The following is a 25,552-nucleotide window of genomic DNA, read 5'->3' on the forward strand; positions in this document are numbered from 1 at the left end:
TATTCTGACTCATGGTGACACACAGACATACACACTTGCCCAATCAAAGGTAAAAAAAAAAAGATTCAGAGAGCCAGAAAGGTGTTTAAACCACCTGCCTGTCAGCTTCTACAATATCACTTCCCTTTTCCATCCCTCATCCTCCTCTTTACCTGCCTCCACAGGCGAAATTCAAGGTCAAAGCAGAGGCCTCTGGAACTCGACTAGTTCCTATTAGGCCTCCATTAGACCCCTGTCAGAAAGGCAGCCGACTGTCGCCCTCCTGTAGTGTGATCATGACCCCCACTCTGCCTCTGGAACCTCTCCTGGGATCTGCAGCAGGGAAGTAACAGGATGGGGGAAGAATAGAAACCCTGCTCAGAGGACATCGTGGTTATTTCACAGTGGCCTTTACTCCTGAAGCAGCCAAGGGACCAATCCAGAGCTGGGCTGGCAACCGATCATACTGAAACAGGATGTGAAAAGAAATTTAAATTCCTAATTGGAAATTGTATATATTCTGTTGATAACCTCTTCAAAATACTCTACACTTGTTTAATTGCAACCTGCTGACTTTTTCTCTTGGGTGATTTCTCTGTTTTATCCCACTTTCTTCAATCAGGCATCAATTAACAGCGCTGGGATGGAGTTCATCAACCTTGTGTCGCAAAAAGAGTGCAGCGCACGACCCCGTTTTACTAAAGGCGTAATTACTGCACCATTACCTCACTGTGACCGCTGCACCCACACAAAACCTCATAACGCCTTCCTATCAGCTTAGACAGAACATAAAGCACCAGACAGGATAGGAGATATGCCCAGTTTTTCAACCATGAAGCGATTAATAGGCACCTATACCCTTTTACTGTGGTTCACACTGAGCAAAAAGGTCAATCACATTCATGAGAAAAATGCTGTAAATGAATGTCTGCATTTAATGAACATCATATGGCATTAAGATCACTGTAACCCTCTCTTGTGCAGTCAGAAATCATTAAAAATAGATGGGGAGCAAAGCCAATTCATGGTGTACATAAAATGGCCAGTAAATTCATAGGGTAAGCCGACAGGAGAGGCACAGGGACGCTGCATTTCTTTCACATAAAGAGTGGAGAAACGCACTGTTTTACTGCTGTAGAAATTCAGTTTAGGCGTTCCTATAGTGTAGTGCTTTACACATTTACTTACCAAACAAAGGATCCATGGTTCAATTCTAGAAGGAGACGTCTTGTTCAAAAAAAGTCTGTAAAATCAAACATGTGAAGCTACCTGCTGTGGCAAGCCTTTGTGGATAAGGGAGCACCTGAAAGAAATTTGATTCCTACACTAGAGTGTAAGAGACAAGACTTCAAACAGAACCACCAACACCTATCCAGCATTTATCACAGACTGGTGATGAGATACTCGGTGTCATCGTGTGTTTTGTAAGCTCCTTTTTAAACACAGCTGTGATTAATATCTATTAAAGCAATTATCTTAAGGGCAGGAAACTGGGGATGGGGAAAAAAGAAGAGGGCCCTTTGTGGAACTTTGCATTCAGCTGAATGCGCCTTTCAGCACCATCGCCCCAGATTGCTTAAGTTAGATGAGAGGTTATGCAAGTGGGCTAAAGAGATTTTTTTCAAGCGTGGACCTACACACACACACACACACACACACACTTTTGTCACAGGCAGCAACTTCCTTAAAAATAAAAAGTGGGCTCCCAGCTAGCTGATGGAAGCTGACAAACAGCAAAAGAATGAGCTGCCTCTGTTTTTACTATAAAGCTTGGCCGGAGTGCCGAGTGGCCTCAGTGTGTGTGGGGCCGCAGGTTGGCACACTCACAGGAGGCTTTATTGGGGTGCCGTCCTGAGCGTCAGGCAGCATGCCCGATGTTGACAAAGCCTGGTATCGCCTGCTGTCAGCCCATTCTGTGTGCACCCGGCGGAAAGAATCAATTAGGCCGTGGTCACAACAGAGCACTTTAATATTTGACTTTTAATCAGTGGGCAGAAGGCAGGATGGTGCATGGAAGCAAGCCGGGAGTTTCTGTCTTGCTGATGTGGAAAATGAGGGTCAGGAAACTGCTCCAAGACCCCTGCTGTGTGCATCAAATATCCTAGGCTGGATGTAAGAAACCTGCACCCACCACTGGCTAATCCAAAGCGGTTAGGGAAAAATATCCTTTTGTCACTCACACGATATCAAAAGCACCTTATGCAATCAGCTGCAAGGAATAGTGGAGATATATCAAACAACTTTGTTCATAAACAACCAGAACTCTGCGGAAAGGACACTGGTTTAAGAGGGGAGGCTGAATTGATGAGGTCTTCATTCAGCGAATGAACTGTACCTTTGAAGAGTTTCTCTAGCAGACTTTTGGTTTTTATCCGGCACTGACTGCCGAAGGCTCTCTCTACCAGGAAGAAGAGGAGGAAGAAAGAGAGAGGTGAATGCTGTCCTCAAACTAGGGGTTTGAAGTGGAGATCAGTCCTCAAACAGAATATTTTAGCAAAGGCACATCATTCACCTGTCTGCTCTTGCTAGTGTCACAGAAACAGAAGCTATATCAGAGCTGAGCTGCCTTAAATCGTCTGTCAATACAAGTTTCATAATGAGGCATATTGTCTTCACAAACAAAACAGTAAACTATTGCATGTATATTAGGAGCCCTTTGTAGCAGTTGTTTGTTAACCAGAAAGGAGAACTGCCCTGCATACTGATGTTTTTGCAAGTGGTAATGAGACAGCTGTACACAGCTGTGCAAATAATATACCCACATGTACAGAGAGCAGTTTCTTCTGCAGCTATCCAACTGATCACACAGAATGACTCTGATCATAGCAGCAGCACGACTATGTTACTGGAAATCAGGACAAAGTAACAGTGACACATCTAACAACTAATTTAAAGCATAAAATGTGTCCAGTCCTATCATTACTTCTTTAGATAATACATTAATCTAACCCAAAGCTACAGGGGGTGAAGGTGATTCTTCATAAAAAGTCTACACTTTATAACCAGCTCATTAGTCTCACCTCACCCAACACTCTACAGCATTCATTTCACTCTTTTTTTCCTATTCATAACTACCAATTTCTATTGACGAGGGTGCATCTGCTGTGGCCAGCAACCAAAACACCCACAGATTTCTTTCATCATGATGTCCCTCTCTGCAGAAGCAATAACAACCGTGCCTTTATTTGTGCAGAACCAAGTGGTAATCACTGGCATTCAGATCAAATGAGCTGATGTGATTAAGGGACTGGCTGAAGCAACGTGGTGTCTTTGGAAGAGATGATTTCATCCCCATTGTAGGAAATAAAGTGTTGACACTAACCGTAACCTGCAGTTTTCTCAGGAATAAGGAGAATCCACAGTAACGGGAAAAAGTAATAAGTCAGTCCCTGACTTATTTCTGAAGATGAAGGTGTGATACCCAAAAAGTACAAAATCAGATAACCAGAAAAGACCAAATCTGTGTGATTTGATTTCATGAAGAAACGTAAAGACATGCACTGATCCACATCTTTAGAAACCTATCTGTGGAAACGCGACAAAACTCCATCCACGGGGATGTTAACAGATGGAAAATTCTCTTTGAGAGGTGAACATCCTTACCTTCTTTTCTAAACAAGCTGCCAAAGATGTTCTCTCCCACAGAAATCAGCCTCTCACTGCCAAATCCTGTAAGCAAACACAAAGTCCAGAGTGGTTGAATACTTGGAACATATATTACTTCAGTTTAGAAGCTCAAACAAAGCCGGATTATTCCATATTGTTGCAACTGCATTATTTTTTTTAACAAATATTTTTTTAATGCTTGACCCCAGCTTGATTTGTTCCGCTCCACCCTAAAAAATGCCATTAAGTACTCTGTCTAGATGCCACTCTGAAATGTTACTCTTCTTTCACACATAGCCCAATGACTGAGAACATCTGGTGTACACACGGTATTCAAACAAGATAGTCCATGTATGATGGATGTTGTGACGCCTGAGGAAGCAGGCAATAGTTCAGGAGGTGGTTTAATTAGACCTGTACCAGAATATAAATGATCTGATTTTAACATAATTACCTCTTACTCTCTGGGACATTTTTAGCAATAGTGATAACAACCCGTTTGCCTTCATAACACTATGAAATTGCTGCTAAATTTCAGCCAGGCAAACAATACTAGGTGTCAGAAGCAGTGGAGCTACAGAAAAATAGCTTTTTTCACCCTCCTCTTTCCATCAAGCTGCCATCTAACACTATCTACATGTCTCCAAATGTCTCCAGTTGTGATCTTGTAAGCTGCAAGGCCTTGTTTGGTGTCTGTCTGTGAAGACATGCTGACAGGAACGGAGCTGTCTGATCCCTGTTCTGATTGGACAGGTGTCAGTGTCCAGCATGTAAACATCTGAGGCAAGCCAAAACCAACTTCGACATCTCCATAACACTCTGTGAAATCTTTGATGAGGTGTCTTGCACACGCACAGTGGTGATGTGCATATGCACGTGCACACACACGCACACACACAAAACCCTAGCCATTTGGTATGTGAAGCATAGCTAAGAATATGCTGGAAAGCCCACTGTCATCTCGCTGCCAAGGCACGTCTCTGACCCCAGCTGCTCTCTGCCCAAGCCAGCACTCCTAGCCACTCATGGGCATCAAAGAGAGGTGAGTCTGTGCACCTGTGCCTGTTTATCTGTCCATCTAAAAATGTGTAGTAGTCATACAAGTAACCGGAATAGGCATTTAAAGCTAAGCATTTCAGTGATGTGACAACACAAAACATCTGAGACATTATTTATTTTGACAGGATTTTATGTGGCGAAAAATGATATCCACATACATTCGCAGAACTCAGCAGACACAGCAGGCTGCAAATGGCAAAAGTGATTTTCCTTCTTTCTCAATCCCTGAGATAAAGAAGTGACAGATTTAATAAAAAGTAAGCAGAGAGGGAGATGAGGGAAGGAGGGGATTGGAACAGGCCAAGGGTGACAAGGAAGCACGACAAGCGTGGCAACTGAGAGAAAATGTGACACCTGGCCTTGTCCTTGATGTGAATAAGAGAATGATACATCAAAACGTGACACGGCAGAAAGATGGCTATTACCCAGGCAATGGCAAGATGAAGAGGAAGGGACTATTTTTAGCAGTGGAGTAAAAATACACCAGGGGTTCACTTAATATTCCTTTCTGTGAAGAGAATTTCAGGTTCTTGCCAGTTTTACACCAAAACAGTAATGACATTTTGAAGCAAATATTGACAAATATAAGCTACGAGCTGACTTCATCCTCCAGATAAGCTGGAATGAGCTGTCTTTTTACAGTGATCCTGATCACGTTTGACTGTGAGAGCAAATAACTGGAAGCCTGAGGCAATGTTTTTTTGATTAGTTGCGTTCTTCATTGGAGAGGCGACTGATTGATGTCAGTGGACTGAAACTTCAGTTCTGGCTCCATTGATCCCTTACCCTCACTCCTATCTCTTCTCCAATTAAGAGTTCACAAAGCCACCACTTCTAATGAATACCACCTTCCTGCCAACATCTTAATGTTGCATTCACAGCGCTGTCTGCTTCCTCACTCCAATTGTGGTTAATGTACAATCACTTGAGCGATAATGACAGAATTGATCTAGAGGTGTGATGAGGTAGATTTGTAGGGGACGGGAGGGGTGGGGGAGGATCAAGGTTAGTTAAGAAATCCCACAGTTCTTTAAACAAGCCTCAGGCAGACAGTGCAAATCTTTGTACATCACTTGGAATCAATTGCTTCACCAGCAGCCAGATTTTAAGGATTAGAACGAATTGAGCTACTTTGGGATGTAGAAATCTGGGATGTGTCTGGGTGTCAGGCGAGGAAGATCAAAAGATTCATTAGATGAGAATTAGATCAAACACACTCAAAGTTGTGAGGACAGACGTGGAGGAGTGTGTAAGAGTGAGAGTAGTCGACATGAGAGAAATAGAAATCCAGACGCACAAGCCAAAAAGCTGTCTGACTCTGAATCTATTTAATTGCCAGGTACATACTGATACAAAGAATCTGCCGGCCTGCCTGCCTTTCTCACTCCAGAGCTGTTGGCACATCAATCTCTTGATCTGCCACCTTGGGGTGAAGCCAGAAAAAAACACTTCAGTCACAGGTCAGTTGTGCCCCAGTGCACCCGGGCTTAAATCTGTAATCCCAGTGCTTTGGTGGAGTGAGAAAATCCAATTTCAGAGATCTGTAATTCCATAAACCTTATTTGGCACAACAATGACTGCTACACCCTGAGGGAGAGGCACGAGGGAGGGGTGAGGGTGCGCAACGAGGTGGGAAACTGCAGTTGTGACTTAAACACAGGGATGGAGAGAGGGCGAAGAACACAGAAACTGAGATTAAGGTAGAGCTAGAGTGTAGCAAATCAGGGAAATGAAGAAGACAGAAGCGTTCGGGCTCAGCTGAACTTCTGATAAGTTACCATGACCAGGTACAACATGATGAAATGGATGATGCTTTGAAATTTGCTGGGTAAAATTTTCAACTTTCAGTATTTCCATTTGGAATCTTCACTGCTGCTGAACTCATTGTTCCTGATTTAACAAAGACTTAAAGAATATCCCACATTTGTCATAGCTTTTTGTTTCATTTTCTCTCTCTTTAAAATTTATTAATTTTTTCTTTGCTTTAAATCATATTTGAGCCTTTGTCAAACGAGATCACACAGCGCTCATTATGCCTATCAGCACTCTGATCAGTTCAATCTATTATTTTGTAATGTACTGGAGTTCAAAGTAACACTACACTGTAATCATATTTTATCTGTCTGCAAGACATTATATTTCCTAAGAAGAGCAATCACATTATAATTATGAATCTAACAATTTTGTCCCTACTTGCATTACTTAGGTTCTTTAATTATCACAGTAATGGGAGATAGAAAAAACCCCAAATGTGTCTTGTGAATAATCCATGATTTAAGTCCATGTGGGACACAGGAACATCATAATAGACCCATCAGCTGAGAAATGGAGATATGCACATCAAAACTGTTGCACAAAAAGAAAAAAAATGTGCACAGGACAGAAGCAACTATCCATTTCTGTGAACAGGACATCAAAAGCCAACAAGCTCCTGGAGTGGATGCAACATGCTAACACAACTCTATTAACAAAAACTGAGCGTATTCTGCTCCCAACCAAGCATCCAAAGCTTGCTTTTTTAATCAACAGCTGTGTCACCTTTTTAAAAAAAATTTTTTTTATAAATGACCAATAATGTGTAATACACCATTAATCCAGCACTGGTAGCCATGACTGGCTTGGCAGAGCTGAATGGGAAGCGACCATAATGACAAGGAGAGAGCAGCCTGCAGCAGTGACAGTGGAGCCTTTGGGCAAAGAAAAAACTGGAGATACCAAGAAAAAGTTTCCTAAAGAAAATCCAAATAAACCTTCAGAGGAAGAGTGGGAGTCTAAAATATTGATCGACTGTGAGGCATGTGTCCTGAGCACATGCCGACAGTGCCTGAACAGGGCAGGAGGGTTTGAGAGATGTTTTGTACAGTATATATAAATTCCAGATGAGAAAATAATATATTTTAGTCGGTTTGGGTCGGTGTGTCCTACCATCATCTCTGCATCCTGTATTCATTTAATCATAACATCAATGGGCCATTTAGTCTGCTGTTATCTGAGTGCTCTCATTGATTGTTTGCCTAAATTCAGGAGAGTGGGGTGTGTCTGTTTGTTTTGTCTTACTAATGGACATCATCTCAGCACACACCTCAGAGCAAAGCTGAGAGCAGGCAGCAGAGGAGCCACAGCTATAGAAAACAGAAGCACATGCTTGGATGAGAGGAATATACATCAGAGATTGATCAATAAAAAAAACTCTTCAATGCCTCAATGCCATTCACGAAGGACGCAGGTGGAGAAAATGCAGATGAAAGCAATTACGACAATAATTACATCTGCGCTGATAAGATTTCGCTTCTCAGACAGAAAAAAAGAGGTGAGAAAAATGGCTTTGAACTTGAGTCAGATATTGGCTGTGTTCTGAAATCTCCCAATCACTGCTCTTAGCAACCGCAGTTAATTCTGTCATAAATTATTCACAACTGTAACAAAACTGTTGCAAAAGGCCACAGATAACCCCGGGATTTAAAAGCTGATTAGAGGAGCAGATTGCGGTGCACGGATTTAATACAAAATTCACAGATATAAGAGGGCTTTAGTGACATCGCTGCTGTTTGATATTGCAAGTGAGAAGGGGCCTCCAGCCGCTGTCTCTCCTGAGACAGATAGGCCAGTGAAGCCTGTACTCTGTGGCCAGCAGGGTATAATTACATTTCCCCGTGGGGGCACCTCCGCCGCAGCAGCTCAGCCATATAGAGGGAAGAGATTGAAATCTGATTGCATTCGCACACAATAGTCGAATGGCTTTCCACACATAAACAGTGGGAATTGCATCTGCACACAGCGCACACTTATCCGACGCGACACAGGCACAAACACGGAGAAAGAACTACACCGATGTACTTCACCAGCGTGCTCCTATCAGTCCTGGGCTGTGCTTCTTTCTCATTGTGCTTCCAGAGAGGAGTGTCTGAGATGCTTCATTCAAGGAGTCCTTCTGCCTTTCTTCCATTTTAGCTGAGAGGAGCAGAAGCTCTCAGATTTACATACTGATCTCCTGGTGCCGCCTCAGCAGGACCTGCTAACAGCAGCTTATAGACACAGATGAACAGGGATTCACGTGGCCACTACTTATTGTCTGGATAAAGAGGGTTTCTGTGCTCTTCAGTGAGAAGTACAACCCTAGATTGCTGGTTAAAACTTGAAAACATATTTCCTATAAAACATGAAGCAGTGTTTTACTTAAAAATCTCTGAATACAGTCGTATACACCCAACATATTCATTAAGCCCAATATATAATTAATGCCACAGCCGATATATCACAAGGTCTAACGTGGCGGTATACGTTAGGTTTTTGTTTTCCCACCCCCTCCTTTCTGCCTCTTTTCAGTGGACTATGTTATGTTTAAACAGCCAATTGCCAAGATTTGCCATTAATTAGTCATTCTAAAAGAAATGCTGAGTGCACAAGTAGAGGCTATAGAATAACAACAATGTTTAACCGCAAATTCTGCAAAAGTCTGAATTTACTATGGCTGCCCTGTGGTTTACACAACCAAAACAGGAGGAGAAGCTCTTTTGTTCTCCTCAGTATCTATTGGTAGCTTACCCCAGGTAGCTGAATTGCTGGATGATGCAACCACAACAGTAGCTGTGACAACTGTACCTGACAATAGAAAATGAGCCCCATTCCTCCGTCGGGAGAGATAAAAAGAAAATAAAAAGAGAAGAAGGTGGCGAGTGTTAGGGACCAAAAACAAGAGCAAACCTCGGGCCGGCATGCATTTTTTTTAACAAGAGATTTAAACAGGAAATTTATATGGTATTATTTCTACTATATCAGTAAGTAACACAGTCTGTTTAGTTATTAGGCTTAAACAAGTGTGTTATTCAGTGTTGTGTTTCTAACAGTGGCACTGAGGAGGATTGTGGGGGAAGTTTCTATTGTCACTTTAATGGCAGCCCAGTGAGTTTATCTGTCATTCTAAGTGAAGATATGCCTAAAAACAAAGGGACCGGGAACATTTTAGCTAGACTGTGTAGGAAATGTAAGGGGCCAGGAAATGGAGCAGGTGAAGTAAACCATCGCATGCAGAGGGTTGAATGAAGCTAATGGGTGACATTAGCTTTACGACCCTCTAATCTAACCACCCTGTGTATAACCACAAAAGGTCAAGGTGGCAATAAAAAGAGCAGACACCAGCGCTGCTCCAGTCGCCCGTGGGCCCTCAGAGCCCATCCTGCAGTGTCACCTTGGCTGCTGTCACCGATATCTGCCACCTGTCACCACTCTGCCCCCGTGCCCAGGGATGAGGCTGTGCTGACAATAGGTTTGTCGATAGCACTTCCTCCCCAGAGTGAAGATGGGGGAACGTGTCCTCTGTTTTCATCAACAGCTTGAGTCAAGCGTGTGGGATTAACATACAATACATATTCATGCTGCTGTCTCACTTTGACACTAGACTCACATCGCTAGTTCTCCTGCACATTTTCAAGCCATTTTTACAAATGGCGTGTCAAGAACCCCATTTTTGCCGGGAGCCCCACATGGCCTCTTATGTATTCACAACACAGCCGCTGCAAACAACATCAACAGGTCTCAAGGTCGTCACTCCCACTGATTGTGCCTGTGTTTTTGTGTGTGTGTGTGTGTGGAATTCATGTGTCTAAGAAAGAGTGTGTGAACAAAAGAACAAAACTAAGAGGAAAATGGCTGATGGTTGACGGAGTGCTCTGCATGTGCTGGGTGTGCATGAGCACAAATTTTGCACTGAACGTGCAATCGCTGCATGTCTGCAATTAAGTCAGCACAAATAAGCGACTGTAATTTCACATCCCATTACATTAGTGAGTGTAACCCTGCAATTACTGCTTAGTGTGTGCAAACATAAATATGAACAAAACATCATGTAGGTGTGTGCATGTGTACGAGAGTAAGTGTATAGCATAAAGATGGAGTCTTAAAATGTCCGAGGATTAGCCGACAGGTAGACTAAATGGGAGCATCCTCCTTCAGTCCACTGGCATGTTAGTGAGAAAAGAGGCCAGTTGTTGTGGGGGTTAGAGCTTCCATGGCAGAGTGCATTGTGATAAATAATGAATGCTTTAAGAACAGATCTCTGAAGCTCCTTTACTTTCCGTCCATTCCTCCATCTTTGCGTTTGTTCACCCCATATCACTACAAAGAACACGGGACGTTCAGCAGTCTCTGTCATTAATATTGCAGCCACTAGGTCATCCCCTGACTCTGTTGCTCTTAACCATCACCACTTGGTGGTGACACAGCCTTTTGACCCATAAAGACGTTAAAACAGTGATACGAGTACATTCACAGGGACCAGACTAAAGCTGTGCAGGTTCTTACAGGAGTGGCAGCGGCTGCATTTAACGAAATGGCGATTCAAGATTGAAGGAGTCCGTTTGCAAATTGAGGTTTACTCAGTGTAAAGCATTCAAAATTGGACTGGTCTTTTCTTGGGAAAAAGTTCAGATTTTCACTCTAATTTTACACCACACAGTATTCAGCAACAGTCAGGATTATATTTGGCTGAGTAAATACAAAGCAACGAAAGCATTTCTCAAAACTGGGAAATATGAGGACAAAGAGAAGTTTATAAATAGGATGTAACACCAAGACAGACGAAATAACAGTAAAAGCTGCACTGACTTGTTTCAGTGGATAAAGTAGACACTTGCAGATTCTCAGCACAGCTGCTGTTAAAGCTGCTTTTCGGTGGCATATTATAAGGCATGCTGAAACATGAAAAACACTTATAGAGACAATCGCTTAAAAACCAAATTAAAGCCCCCAAACTACCAACTTGTTCCACCAAATAAACAGCAGCTTATCCCCTTACTGCTCCGATTCAAAGCCAGATACTCCAGTGCATCCGATGAACAGTCCCATCTCTCTTACCACAATAAGCAGTGCCGTTAGCGACTCCACGCATAAATCTCAGAGGCGAACAGAATGGATCAGAGCATTCAAGTGTAAACTAGGGCAAAGCTCCAGCACTGTACCTTCTAGATACGCTACTCTGAAAGCAAGTCCTGTGGAGGAACAAGCAATCACATACTGAGGGATACACATGCTGTCCCCAGTCATCTATGACAAATGCACACACAGGCACAGATAAAAATGCACACACCTGTTTGGCCAGTCAAGTACCATCCAGCTTCGTCTGGTCCGGTCAGATCGGGTCCGCTGTACTAGCAGAGCGAGGAGATCGTCTCACCCCACACACAGCCCGGTGCAGACAGCTCACTGTTATAGATGCACTGACAAGTGAAAGGAGGGAGGCGTGGTTTCACATGAGATAAATAAAAGAGGGAGGGAAAAAGGGAGGAGAGAGGCTCCCTCAATCTACAATTCAATTTCACCCTCGCTCCCTTTCTCAGCAGCATTTTTGTCCACTTCTTTTGGAATATTGTTGTTGTTATTCGAGCACGTCTTTTCCGTCTTCCTACCTGGCTGTTACCCATTAGTTTTAGCTGTGCTTCTGCTCTCTTTCTTCCTGTTGGGTCTGATTCACAGGGCAGTAATGTTTGTGGGCATTGTGTGTGTGTGCATATATATCTGTGTGTGTGTGCCTGCGTGCGCGCATCCACGCAAGACAGTGAACCAGGGCAGCTCCGGCCATCTGTTGGAGCCTGGGAGCTTCACCTATTCACAGTCTCATAAAGGCAGAGGCACACAGAGGAAAAAGAGAGAAAAGAATGGGAGGGAACAGAGGATCAATCTTAGTGCCGCAGGGTTGAGGAGGAAAAGGCACAGCCTGGCACACACACCATATCTATCAGACTGGCACCTCTGAGGAGAGCTGGCGTGGGCACGCCTGCTCACTGGGTCGAAGCAGCACAGGGGATTTGGCTCGCAGTGCATGGGCATGCAGATAGAAAAGAAACCCACACCACAATCAATTTATATACAAGCACACAGAAGGGATACATGGGAGAGTTCACACACTCAGAAATCCTCCAAACTGATTCTCTTTTTGACAAAACAAACAGGATCAATCAAGATGGATAATCCTACAAGCTCACAGAGACAAGGAGATGGAGGGCTGGGGATAATTCTAACAACCCGCACCGAAAGTCTGCCCCGAGTCCTTCCATCACAGCAGAGCTAAAGCAGGCGTTTTCCTGCTCAGTTGAAGCCTGGTATTTCTCCTGAGTGCCGGTGTCACTTCCTATCCCTGACCAGGAAAGAGAGGTGCAGCGGAGGGTGGCAGAGGGTGGAGGCATTCATCATTGTCTCCACCAGCCATCCCATGATGGATGCGCCTGTTTATCCCTCTCTGCAGGTTATTTAGATGCAGTCACAGCCAGAAAGATTAGTGATGGAAAACCTCTGCACCTCTTTGCCTCCCCTCCCAAACCATCTAATCAATAACACTCTTATCAATTATCTGCATTTTGAGGTATTTCTCCATGGAAATTTGAAGCAGTGAGAGAAAGAGAGATTAATTGTCCACCCCCTCCTAGCGTTTTCAATTACATCGTCTGCAATGGATCATCTATCTGTCACTTTGTCATACTTAGGCTATTTGTGTCGCTGCAAAGAGATGAAACCGTGTTGTTTTGGAAAAATAATAAATAAATAAATCAAACAGTATTTTTCTGGCCATGACTGTCCTTTTGGAGATGAAGAACAAGCAATTTAGAGCAAGGGATTTGCATGCCATTTGAGGATGAAGAAAATTATGTTTCCTGCTTCCACATAAGATTCATTCAACACTAATCCTGATTAAAAAACACATTCAAAAGCATTGTCACACAAGCCAATTGGAAGCATAAGCCCTTTGTAAAAATGGATTAGGCTGCTCTAATATTTTTCATAATAATCTTAAAACAAAATATACTTCTGTAAAATTATTTATTTCTTCAATATATGCATATGAGATTATGTCTGCGACTCTGGGACTGCTTACATAAAGGAGCCATCTAGCTGTTCTTACATGCCAAATTACAAACAATGCCCCAGAGATAGCCATGTTTTTCCTGAACGGTGCAGACATGCCAACACAGCAGCCCAGTGACGCCACTTCAGCACATGCTTAATTGATGCCCACTCTCCGTCTCTGCTGCCTCCTCTCACGCACTCTTAAGCTGTGCCATCCTACCAACTTGTAACTTCATGCAAATCAACAGACATGTAAACCATGAATATCGTGGATAATGCACAGACAGAGTAAATTCTCTATCTAAACAAAGGTGACTTTTTTCAGCCCAACTGCATTCGAAGAAAGTTCCACAGAGGCGAGGAAGAAAAGACACGGAAAGAAATGGAAAGACTAAAATACGATGCGAAGGAAGACAATAAATGTCTTTATGCTGACACAGAGAAAATTCAGCACAGGAAGGGTCCAGACAGCGGGGAACACGTTTTACATTTCTGTTTTCTGCTTCATTTGACACAAAGTGGGAAAGGCCTTGTGCACAACCTTTGCATGATAAGGTGGGGCAGGTGCATAAATAAAAATGAATGATTTCACTTCTGATAGAACAAAAAGACAGCTCTCTTCTATCATGCTGAGATCTTGTCCTTGGCTGTGAGTGTGCTTTTACAAATGAGCTCGTTTCCTTTCTGCACTGTGTGCGCCAGGCTGATAAAAATATTCCCTGTCAGCTGGCTACATGACGAGGGGAGGACTCGGTGCAAATGAAACAGACCCTCTTACTACCTTCTCTTCACCGGCGCTCTCTATCTTTGAGAGCTCTACTCCTATTATTTTCTTGGTAAGGGCCACTTGGTTCGAGGCTGACTTCTCTTCACCACCACTATCACCCTGGCCTTTGTGCATTTATGGAAGGCGGCCGGGCCGGATGGAGTGCTGGGCCGGGTGCTAAAAGACTGTGCTGCGGACCTGGCGGACGTCTTCACCTCTATATATAACACCTCGTTGTCCTGTTCACTGGTACCATCCTGTTTCAAAGCAGCAACCATCGTTCCCATCCCAAAACAGTCAAATGTCACATGTCTGAACGATTTCAGACCTGTGGCACTCACCCCCATTCCCGCCAAATGCCTGGAGAGACTGGTCATTAAACACATCAGAGCTGCTTTTCCACCATCCCTGGACTCGCACCAGTTTGCATACAGGGAGAACCGGTCAACCGAGGATGCGATCGCCACAGTGCTGCACACATTACTGAAGCACTTGGAACACAGGAACACCTATGCACGGCTCCTCTTTGTAGACTACAGCTCGGCTTTTAATACCATCCGGCCATACAAACTCCGTCCCAAACTCCACCAACTGGGACTTAACTCCTCTCTGTGCAACTGGATTGTGGACTTCCTCACTAACCGTAGACAGAGTGTCAGAGTGGGTAAGAACACCTCTTCCACCCTTGTGGTCAACACCGGTGCCCCTCAGGGGTGTGTTCTGAGCCCTCTGCTATACACTCTCTTCACCCATGACTGTATTTCCTCCTGCGCGTCCAATCTCATTGTTAAGTTTGCAGATGACACTACAGTGCTCGGACTTATATCCAACAATGATGAGACAAACTATAGGACAGAGGTGCAACAACTAGAGTCATGGTGCCACGACAATAACTTGGTCTTAAACACCAAAAAGACCAAGGAGATCATTGTAGATTTCCGGAAGAGGGGTCATAACAACCATCTGCCTCTCTTCATTGGCAGTGAGGCGGTGGAGAGGGTGAGCAGTTTTAAATTCTTGGGGGTAACTGTGACCGAGGACCTGTCCTGGGGCAACCATATCACCTCAGTTGTACGGAAGGCCCAACAGCGCCTCTACTACCTGAGGAGACTGTGGAGCGCACACATTCCCAGATCTCTGATGTTGAACTTCTACAACTGTGCCATCAGCAGCGTTCTGACGTATGGATTTCTAGTGTGGTTCCCCAGCTGCACCAAGGCCGATCAGCAAGCACTCCAGCGGGTGGTGAAAGAAGCTGGCAGAATTATTGGAACAAGTCTGCCAGAGATCAGTAATATCTTCCCCACTCGCTGTCTGAGGAGGGTGCACAGTATCCTGCGGGACCAACATCACCCTGCGCGCCACCTTTTCCATCTGCTGCCCTCAGGGAGAAGGTACAGGTCTATACAGGCCAGAACATCCAGACTGGCCAACAGCCTGTATCCACAGGCTGTGAGGCTCCTGAACTCTCTGCCCCCCTCTCACGGACAATAACCATATCCAACTTCTTAATAGCAATGAACTGGTCTGCATTGGTGCATCATATCTTTATTCTCTTCCCCCTCCTGCCCCCCCCCCCCCCTCTTTCTTAAATAGATAACTATCATATCTGATATCATATCTCACAGTACAATAATATTGAATGGGTTGCATTGTTGTATTTTGTCATGTTTCTCAGGTCTTTGTCTGAATTTCTACGAACATTATTGCTAAGGATTGTCTTATTGCATTGGAGTCACACTGGGTTAAATATGTACACTTGGGTTTTAAGGGGTATTTATTATTTTCTTCTTTTTTTTGGGTTGTATGGAAGCCCCAAACGCAATTTCATTGTTCTTGACAATGACAATAAATAAATAAATACTAAATACTAAATACTAAATTTATGAATCCCTGGTTGATCTGAGGGTGTGTGAGTTTACAAGTAGGTCCTGTGCATTGAGACAGCACTACATCACCACAGCCACATTATGATGAGAAACAGAAAGAAAACAGCGAGAAAAAGAAGAGAAGAACCCAGGAGCTGACTACATGGGGACTTCAGGACACAAGATTGACAGAACTGAGCATGAGAGAAGTTCTCCTAAAAAACAAAATAAAAAAACACGACTGCAGGTATAATAGTAAACCTCCGAGCACACAGCTTCAGAGGCAGGGAACCAAATTACCCAGTCTATCATCCTCCTAAGCTTGCATAGGCTTAAACATAATAATAATCCTAAAAATACAAGACCTTGAAAGAAACACTGTGCACACACATCAGAGCATTAAACATATGTATGACCAGGGGCTAACTCTTTTAACTTACTGCAAATACAAATAGTGTAAAGAATCACATTCTGCAGCTGTGCTCATTGCTCCCGGATGTTTCCTCGGTGCATGTTTCTGTGGCACAGAAGGTCGTCACAACAGCAGAATAGATTAGCTGACTTAGCCCTACATCATTACATCCCTCCATGCCACACATCGCCCTGTCATGTCCAATGTAATTTCCTCTTATTTATTTCATCCTTCCCGTCACTGCCACATCACACGCTCCCACTGAAAATATAAATAGTTCATAAGTCTGTTATGAGCGGCCATTGTTTTCTAGTGCCGAGTTCCATACCCTGAGGTGATGTTATAATTCATTTATGAATGTCCCACAAATCTGAATGGTACAATTAAAAAGAACAGAGGCTTCAGCAAAGTCCTCAGTGCAGATTTTAAATTTAATTGCTAAGCGTTTGGTTATTTCACACTGAAGAAAGTCTGAATAAGACCAACTAAATGCTCTGCAATAAAATATAAAATCTACAAGAGAACAACTGTGGGAAAGCCTTTGTCTCCCTTTGTTCGACAAGAACTACAGATTTCATTCTAGTTTTTAGGTCGTACACAGAACTCTCAAAACGTCAAGGACAAATAACAACAAACACAGACACACAAAGGAAAGCAAAAGTTAAAAAAAATGGTGTCCTGGTTGAACAGGTTTGATTATCCGTGTAGACATGGAAAACACTGGGATTTATCTAGTTACCAACAATATAAGATATGCCTTTGTCTGACAGTTCAAAATATTCTGGAAAAGACTGTCGTACCTAAGCAGTAGCTTGACAGCCGTGCCGCACTGCTTCTATCGTTCTTGTTAGTACAAAACAGTACACGATTTGTTGATCTGCCAAAACAGTGTGCTGTCAACATTACTACATGGTGTACTAACACATAGTAATTAGAATTGGGACACCCCGCCAGGCTTGCTAACTGAGCCCATGTTATGTGATCATCAGCCAGCAGGGGGAGGCGAACTCAGGGCTTCATGGAATAAATCTTCCGCTGTGCATCAAGAGTATAAAAGAACCCAAATGCATTACTTGAAGGTGGGAAAAGCAACTGAACTGATTGAAAATGCTCAAATGGTGCTTATGCTAAAACTGAATCCCCACTTTTCCATATTCCTCGTGTACCTGCATAATGTTTTTTTTTCACTCATAAACCCATGTTTATATAATTAAGGAAACAGAAAGTCAAAAACTGTGCATGTCTCTTTCTTTATGTGATACTCTATATTTTCACTGGCTATTTGGTGTTTGTGTGCGACAGGCATTGGCAGCAGTGAGTCAACAAACTAAACATACGTTTGAATGATTCATTTTCTTTGCCAGTATGACTATAGGCAGCGTTGTCAGGTATATGTACTCCATTTTGCTCTAAATGTTTAAGCACAGAGCTTTCAGTTTCTACTATATTATGTTTTTAACCTCTTCATATTTTTCCCATAGTACAGTTTAGCTGCCCGTACACAGCAAAATCTCCAGTGTTAAATTAACACTAGAGAGTGTCTATATGGGTCCACACCTCTGAGTGTTAAATACAACACTGTTGAGTGTTAAATTAACACTTTTGACAGTGTTATATGTTTAAAAGTACTGAGCAGTGCTGATTTTCTAACACTGGAAAATAACTCAAAATGTTAGAAATATTCCAATGTTAGAAAATCAGCACTGCTCAGTGTTAGTCTTTGTTAATCTTCAAAACTGACTAGGTTACTTTTAAACATATAACACTGTCAAAAGTGTTAATTTAACACTCAACAGTGTTGTATTTAACACTCAGAGGTGTGGACCCATATAGACACTCTCTAGTGTTAATTTAACACTGGAGATTTTGCTGTGTACATTTATCAATGTTTGAAATCAGTCAGATGCTGCCAACACCATCCTTCTCGTGTGAAAGTGCAGGGGAAACTTGTTGACTTAGTGAAATGATGACCAGTATGGTGTGACTGCTTATCCTGACTGCAGATGTTGCGGTAAGTGAATCCCGTTTTTATTTTTAATTTTCATTTATTGGCTGTTATAAATGCAGATACTGACATCTGCACAGCATCAATGCGGTTAGCTCGTTAGCGTCAGCACCGTCCAGCCCCACGCACGGGGCAATCCGCGCTAACTCGCCAACGGAGATTTGCCACATTATTGCGGTTAGGGCGTGAATGTCATTTTAACTAGATTAACGCTGACAGCACTAGTTTTAATATGGGGATACGGCATCTGTTCTTGCTCATGAAGATATCGCCAGAATATAGCAGACAAGGATGATTAGTGGTGAAGGCTGAGCCCTTTCAAGGGATTTGGTGGGAGGCAAACAATGAAGGCAAATACACTCTGGCAACCAGGCAGGAGGCCAGAAGTAAAGATGAAGACACTATAGGATCCAGGCAGGAGGCCAACAGAAGAGATGGAACCACTCTGAAGGCCATGCAGGTGGCCTACTGAGAAGGCCAGACCTCAAAGGTGGGTGAACTCTGGACCAGAGTACTACTAGACAGACACATGTTCCCCAGCTAGGAGTTCAGCCAACTCTACAGGAAGAATAGGTGAAGGCTATGGCAAATGTTAGGTCAGTCGCGTCAGCAGATATTTATACATTTATGAAACCTTGACATTACTGAACCACCTTTTCTAGTGTGTGCTCTCTTCAAAATGGGCCCCCAGAGTTCAGACTCCTGAGAACAACTGGAATCAGGCATGAGGTTTGCAATTATAGGGAGTGGTCGAGGTAGGAGGTTAGAAGTCCCAATTGCTAACATACTCAGGATCTAGAAGTGACAGGTGGCTCACCAGTTAGTGACTAGCTACCTGGGGAACTTGAGCAGGGTGGTGTGGAAACAGAGCCAGCTTAACCATCTGGATTGTTTCAGAAACTAGATCAGCCATTGGGAAGAAGCAGGGACAGGCAACAGGCTGGAAGTTGGTGCAGGCAGCAGGCTACTGGGCCACTAGCTAGCCAAGTCAGGAGGAGGCTTGAGGATGTTTTTTTTACTACTAGGCACATGATAATCTTAGCTTGAAGACTACTAGAAGACTTGCCAGCGCTTCCCTGCTTACAAAAATAAATCAATTCCACTATATTATGGATGAATAAGTCCATAGGTCCACGGTTAAGCATGGACCTGTGGACTTATTTATGCTACAGTTTAACCAGAGGACATTGCTTACTCAACTTTTTTGAACTTTTCAGAAAAGAAAAAAGATTTAGGATGTGGAAACAGAAACAAAAGTCTGAAAGAGAATACACATTTACACAGTGAGACAAAAACAAAACTAACAACAACAGCAAGTGGAAGGTGAAAACACAAAAAATCCAAAAACACCTGACAGGAAGAAACAAGGAATACAAAATGAAAATGGTTCCAGTGGTTGACTACTGACAGTACAAAGATGATCCAGCAACAAGGGGGGGATCAGCAAGTGGTATATAAACAGAGAACCCTGGTGGGAAAATAAAGACAGCAAGCACAACAGAATGACATGAATGAAGGCGAGCGCTTCCAAACAACACACACAAACATGACACATCTTTGGAATCCAAAGTTTGGTTTTGCAAATCTCAACCTTTGAAACTATTTGTGGCATAATTACTACATGCATGTAGATATGCTGAAGGAATCCATTACCTTTGCATTAGAAACAGGCTTTTGGAAGTAACCAAATTGAAGCTGAGAAATAAATACAAATCCTGAGTGGAAGAGCTCGCTTGTAGAGAATCATTAGGTTTCTTTCCATAATATTGTAGAGTCTTTGTTCTTTAGTGTCTTGTGACCTGAGAAAACTGGTATGGTGAACTTGTGATATATAAATAAAAATGAACGGAAATAAATTGGAAATTTTATGATGAAGGAAAAAGCCAAAAAACGCAAAACAACCCTCCCACAAACAAATCGAAGCTAACTTAAAGACTCCAGGCCTTTAAACACCTCGAGTGTTTATAGGTTCACAGTAAAGGAAAGTGTTGCAAAAAGTGGACGACAGATTTTCTCATTCATGTGTACAGAAGCAAACACTAAGCTACACATTTCGTTCCCATCCGTGAATGTGCAGCAGCAGCGCAGCGGTTAGGGAACTGTTAGCAGACTGTGGGCTCCACAGATCAAAGAGTGGCCCCCCGTCGTGGTCTGCGGTCCCAAGGAACACAAGCCGACATGGACCACAGCCAGCATTCACATCTCCAGCTAATTAACAGAAACCTCTTTGACGCTGTGTTATTTGCATTCCTAATGTACAGCACTCAGAGCAATATCTGCCACACATATTAAATATGAAGTGCTTGTGGGTTTGTCTAACAAGGCACCCCAGTGTTTTTAGCACAAATACATTTGTAATCACTTTAAAATGATGTGAGGGCGGCTACACAGAGGAGCTGAATTACTAAGAAATGGGTGAATTTTACAATATAATTAAATGAACATTTTTTATGAACTTGCTCGCTACATATTCTCAGATCTTTATTTGGAGACACATCGCATCACAAAGCCACTCTACTTGCACACCTGTTGTAACACAAAACAATGCGTACACTCAGTCACACGGGACTCTCACCGTTTGCTGAAATTTCAAGTGCCTTGAAGTATCCTTGTAATCTGTGCACTCACCGTAGTGGAAGAATGGCCTGAATTATAAAGCCGGCAGCTTTAAATGGCTATGATTAGCAAGCAGGCGTGTTGGGTGTCTTCAATGGTTAATTACTTGTTTGCACCAGAGTAGACCTCACATCTTTTTTGTATGGCTCTCTGTGTGTGCAAACAAACACTGGCTGGCGTGCAATAAGGAGCTGTCAGGGTGTGGGGAAGGGCTTGGTGTAAGGACTCACATCACAAGGCAAGGGCAACACTGCTGGGAGCTTTCTGCTAATGTGTGAGTATGTTTATTACTTTTTTATAGCACTAAATGTTTCAAAATCATTAGAAAAACTTCTGCGCGCTCTTCTTCAAGAGGCTAATTTGGGCTCTGATGTTCTCTTTGTGGTTTCGATTTTGCAGTTATGTAACTGTACGGGTTATGGTTAAAAGCCCTCACTGCCTGTGTTTACATGAGCACACATCTAACAGCAGAGACAAATGGGAATTGAGCTGCAGCATTCTCGCAGCATATGGACCATTTGCTGCCAGCTAGCTACGGCAGAATGACACCTGTACAGCACACTGCGATAACACAGCCGCCGTCATCTCCTTTCGTTGTGCCCTGAAAAAGAAATGTTTGGCATACATCCTTTTCTTATCACCGCCCTCTGGCCACTGCTCCACTGCTGCCCTAAAACAGCCCTGTAAGCAGACTAAAGACAAGTGGGAGGATGAAGTAGCACCTTTCTCTCCCCCATGAGAAATGAAATGATGAATTGTGTAAAATCTTATTTGGCACCTAATATTAAAAGTCGAAGATTAAGCCAGCAAAGCAAAATGCAGAAAAGAGCTGATGTAGACAGAGCAGAGGAGGGCCCATTAGAGGAACGCTCCTGTCTGTCCTTCTGTCCAGCTGGGTGACACCTCGCCCCTTAATGAGCTGTCTGAAGTCAAACAGGAGAAATACCAACACAATAAATTACCAGCCTCATCCCTCCCTGTTTGCCTTCACTCAGATATGGCTGAGTAATCGTACTATCTGGACCTGAATCGTCCAGAATGAGATTCTGTCAAATCACATTCTACAATCCACAGGGCCATTTGCATAACTACATTTGATGTTTCCAGCAATACTGGTGACATGTTTTTCTTCAGTTAATTAGATTTTGGAATTACTTTTCCGAAAGGGAAAAGAAAAATATTGCCATTTGGAAGTGACAAGATAAAATTGTGTATATGGATAATTGCATGGCAGTGTTGGAATTAGAGCTGGAGAGAGAAGGTATTTTTGCAGTTGTGAGCTAATACTCTATTCCAATTTCAGTCTGTTTAGCATGCACGCTCTGAACTGTTCCCTCTGACACGGCAAACCTCATTAAGATAGAGCAAAGTAATTCACTTGAGAACGAGAGCTAATTCTTCATATCTTTTTTTTTTCTTCTTAGAGATATAGAGACAAACTAGAATTTTTAGTGAGTACACACACTTGAAGGTAGCGCTCTCTCCTCAGCTCTTATCACAACACATTTACCACAGATCAAAGAGAAAAGGGAGAAGACGCAACCTTCAGCTACATTTGAACCGGTGCTGGTAGAAACAGAGCAGACTGAGCCCTTGTATGTCGAGCTTACTCTGGAAAAAACTGTCAAATAGAATGGACGTCTGAGCTGCATGAGACCAGTCTATGTGTGCATCTATTCCTGCTAATAAAGCACAGCTAACCTTTAGGAAGCACATGTGGAGGAGAAGGCAGGAGAGCAAATGGATAAGAGGAATAGGTGCAAGAGAGAAAGAAGGAGTGAGAGAAAAGAAAGGGACAATGCTGGGCCTGCAATGGGCAGACATCCATTAACCAAGCGCTCAGCATGGGATATGGCATTTACCAAGAACAGCCAAATGCCATGGCAATTAATCAGGGCCTTGAATGCCAGCTGTATCAATACCCCTTGTAGCCTTATGTGCAGGAGTGCAACACACACACACACCTGAAAAAGAGCTACATATATATTTTCTGTGTTTTCATGAGAAAGAAAACTGTGTAGATTTAGTGCTGTGGCTTGTCTCTAACCTTAATATTATCTCAAACTAGGACACACACGGAGAAATGGAATGAATACATCACTTACACAATCACAGTGAAAGGCCTGGGAGATGGCACACATTTTACTCTGCAGGGAGTTGCAAATTGCTTTTGAATAACCAAGGTCTAATTGACAGGAAAAGAATACGCTGTCACTTCGCTGGTGCGACTGTCATTAACACATTTTTCATTTTGTACATGCTCCAAGGCATTATTGTTTTGTTGGCCCCCAATCCTTCCCTGGTGCAGTGAATATGTTTTAAAATGGTTGTGAGCAGAATGTTAGCAACACAACACTCCCCGAGGGGAACAAAACACAAGAACAATCGGCTCATTAGAAGCAGAAACACTTCAAACTACAATATGGCTGGAATACACTCAGAGGAGAGACAAAGTCAGCGAGGGAAGAGCACAGATGGATGGATAGGAGGGACAGGGGGAGATAAAGGCACACCAGCAGAGGAGCAGAAACATTATGTTCGACACACAGAGAGCTTAGTGTGCACAAGAGAAATCTACCGTTGCGGTGAGGACGACTCCCGAACGGGAAGAGATTTGGGAGGGAGGTCTTATAATTAGATTACAGTAATCCAGTTAAGTGCTACCTGTTATACTGCATGTTTATACTGAGTTTAATATAAAGCAGTAATCACTTTATGCTCTCTGGAAGGTACTCAAAGGTATTTTCATATGGAAATGAGAATTTAGATAGCGAAAGCATGCTCTTTGAAGCAGTCTATCTCAAGTCTACACAAGTATTTAGCTCGTAGTAACAATGAAAGACAAGACCTTTGTTTGATTTACTATAGCAGAAAAAAGCAGAGCAGCTATTGGAGACTCTTTTCTTTTATCCCAGCGAGTCATAACAATGCGTCAGTGCGCCAGCACGAACAATATCAGAAATCTTTAACTGAAACAGCTAAAAAGAGTTTAGACCTATTAGTTCCTATCCATGCTGCACACAAACTCTGCTGGGGTTTTTGAGCATGTAGGTCACACTGGAGAAGTATCAAGATAAAGTATCCTTAAAATAGAATTGTCACCATTCGTTCCAGTCAAGCTGCAGTTTACATCTATGTTTCTACAGACTTGTGTAGAGAGGACCGTCAAAGGCTTTAGGGTCTAATTAGGTGGGAAACTTGAACATCATCTCCCTTTCTGTTCCTAAGTTATGATGCTGAAAATTATGTTTTATCGACAACGTTAAAATGTCTAATTAGCTCATCCATGAGTCCAGTTGAATGTTTATGCCAGAAAAAACAAGCTATACATGTTCATATGGAAGCATGAATGTCAGGCTACTACTCTCACACGTACAAAAGAAAGGGAGAATGCACAGAAATGTGATGATCCAGCTTCATTGGAAAAAGAAAAAAAAAAACAACCAAAAAAAGACTAAATTTAAAAACCTCGTCGTCAAATTGCAGTTAGGTTATCTTGCAATATTTTCAAATCACATCATATACTTTGACATTAGCGAGCCACTACAGTTTTAAGAAGAAAAACATAATGTACAGTCACTGTACTTCAGCCAGGTACACACTGAGACACTGCCTGTTTAACTGAGTGTTTGCACTTGAAGAATTACCTCTACCCTCTTTATAGTCAGTTGTAATTACAAGCTGGTGTGAAGATAGTCCCTAAAGTGATACCAAAGATTTATACTTTAACACTCCAAAAGGGGACCAGTACTCATTAGAAATCTTACAAAATATTGCTTAAGCACATCAGCTTCTCTGAGGATCTGAATTCTTCCCCTTGCAACCAATAGCTGTAATCTGGGCTTCCCTACCTTTTGAATGATTCCATCTGCCAGCCTTGTTTCTCCCCTGTGAAGACCTCTGTCATGCAGAGCTTCTTCTCTTTAACAAGTGTGCCTATAAAAAGAATAACAGTATAATTCAGAGCTTTTTGAAGGACCTTACTGTGACAGCTGCACTGAGACATGGATGTCCCAGATACCCCAAACAACTGTCCGAGCCATATCGCTGACCTGAGTCTGGGTTCTGTGTGAAAGGGAGGGACAGATGGAGAAAGGCTGGGAGAAACAGTGGGAGTATTTGACAGACACCAGCCTGTCTCTTAACATGCTAGATGTCTTGCAGCAATATAGAGGGAGGCTGAAACAGTTCTCGGGGTCTCTAATGTTTTGTTCAGAGTTTAGAGTTGGCTAATATTTTCCGGGACACATCATTTATAATTCATTCAGTTTATTGAATCTCTCAAACATCACTCGCAGTCTATTAATATCACATTCACAGCTTGATGAAAGTGTTCTCCTGCATGACATAACTGCAAACACAAGCGGTTTGCGTTCATTGTTTGTTAGTCTGACAAAGATAAG

General features: G+C 42.8%; 1 protein-coding gene across 5 annotated transcripts in view; it reads right to left on the bottom strand.

The window, feature by feature from the left end:
• sulf2a (sulfatase 2a) overlaps window positions 1-25,023 on the bottom strand; it is a 46,386-nt gene extending 21,363 nt beyond the window's left edge. For 2 of the 5 annotated variants that reach the window (XM_012924883.3, XM_004571882.3), the window contains exons 1-2: window positions 11,729-11,859; window positions 3,583-3,648 (exon numbers count right to left, since the gene is read on the bottom strand). The gene's annotated coding sequence lies outside the window, so the exon portion shown is untranslated. Of the gene's footprint in view, window positions 1-152; window positions 313-3,582; window positions 3,649-11,728; window positions 11,860-25,000 lie in introns of those variants that run through there. The other 3 variants (XM_076883778.1, XM_076883779.1, XM_012924881.3) reach the window with 3 other exon arrangements.
• Window positions 25,024-25,552: the final 529 nt, after the last annotated feature.

The sequence above is a fragment of the Maylandia zebra genome, linkage group LG5 (genome assembly GCF_041146795.1).
Source record: "Maylandia zebra isolate NMK-2024a linkage group LG5, Mzebra_GT3a, whole genome shotgun sequence".
Lineage (NCBI taxonomy): Eukaryota > Metazoa > Chordata > Actinopteri > Cichliformes > Cichlidae > Maylandia > Maylandia zebra.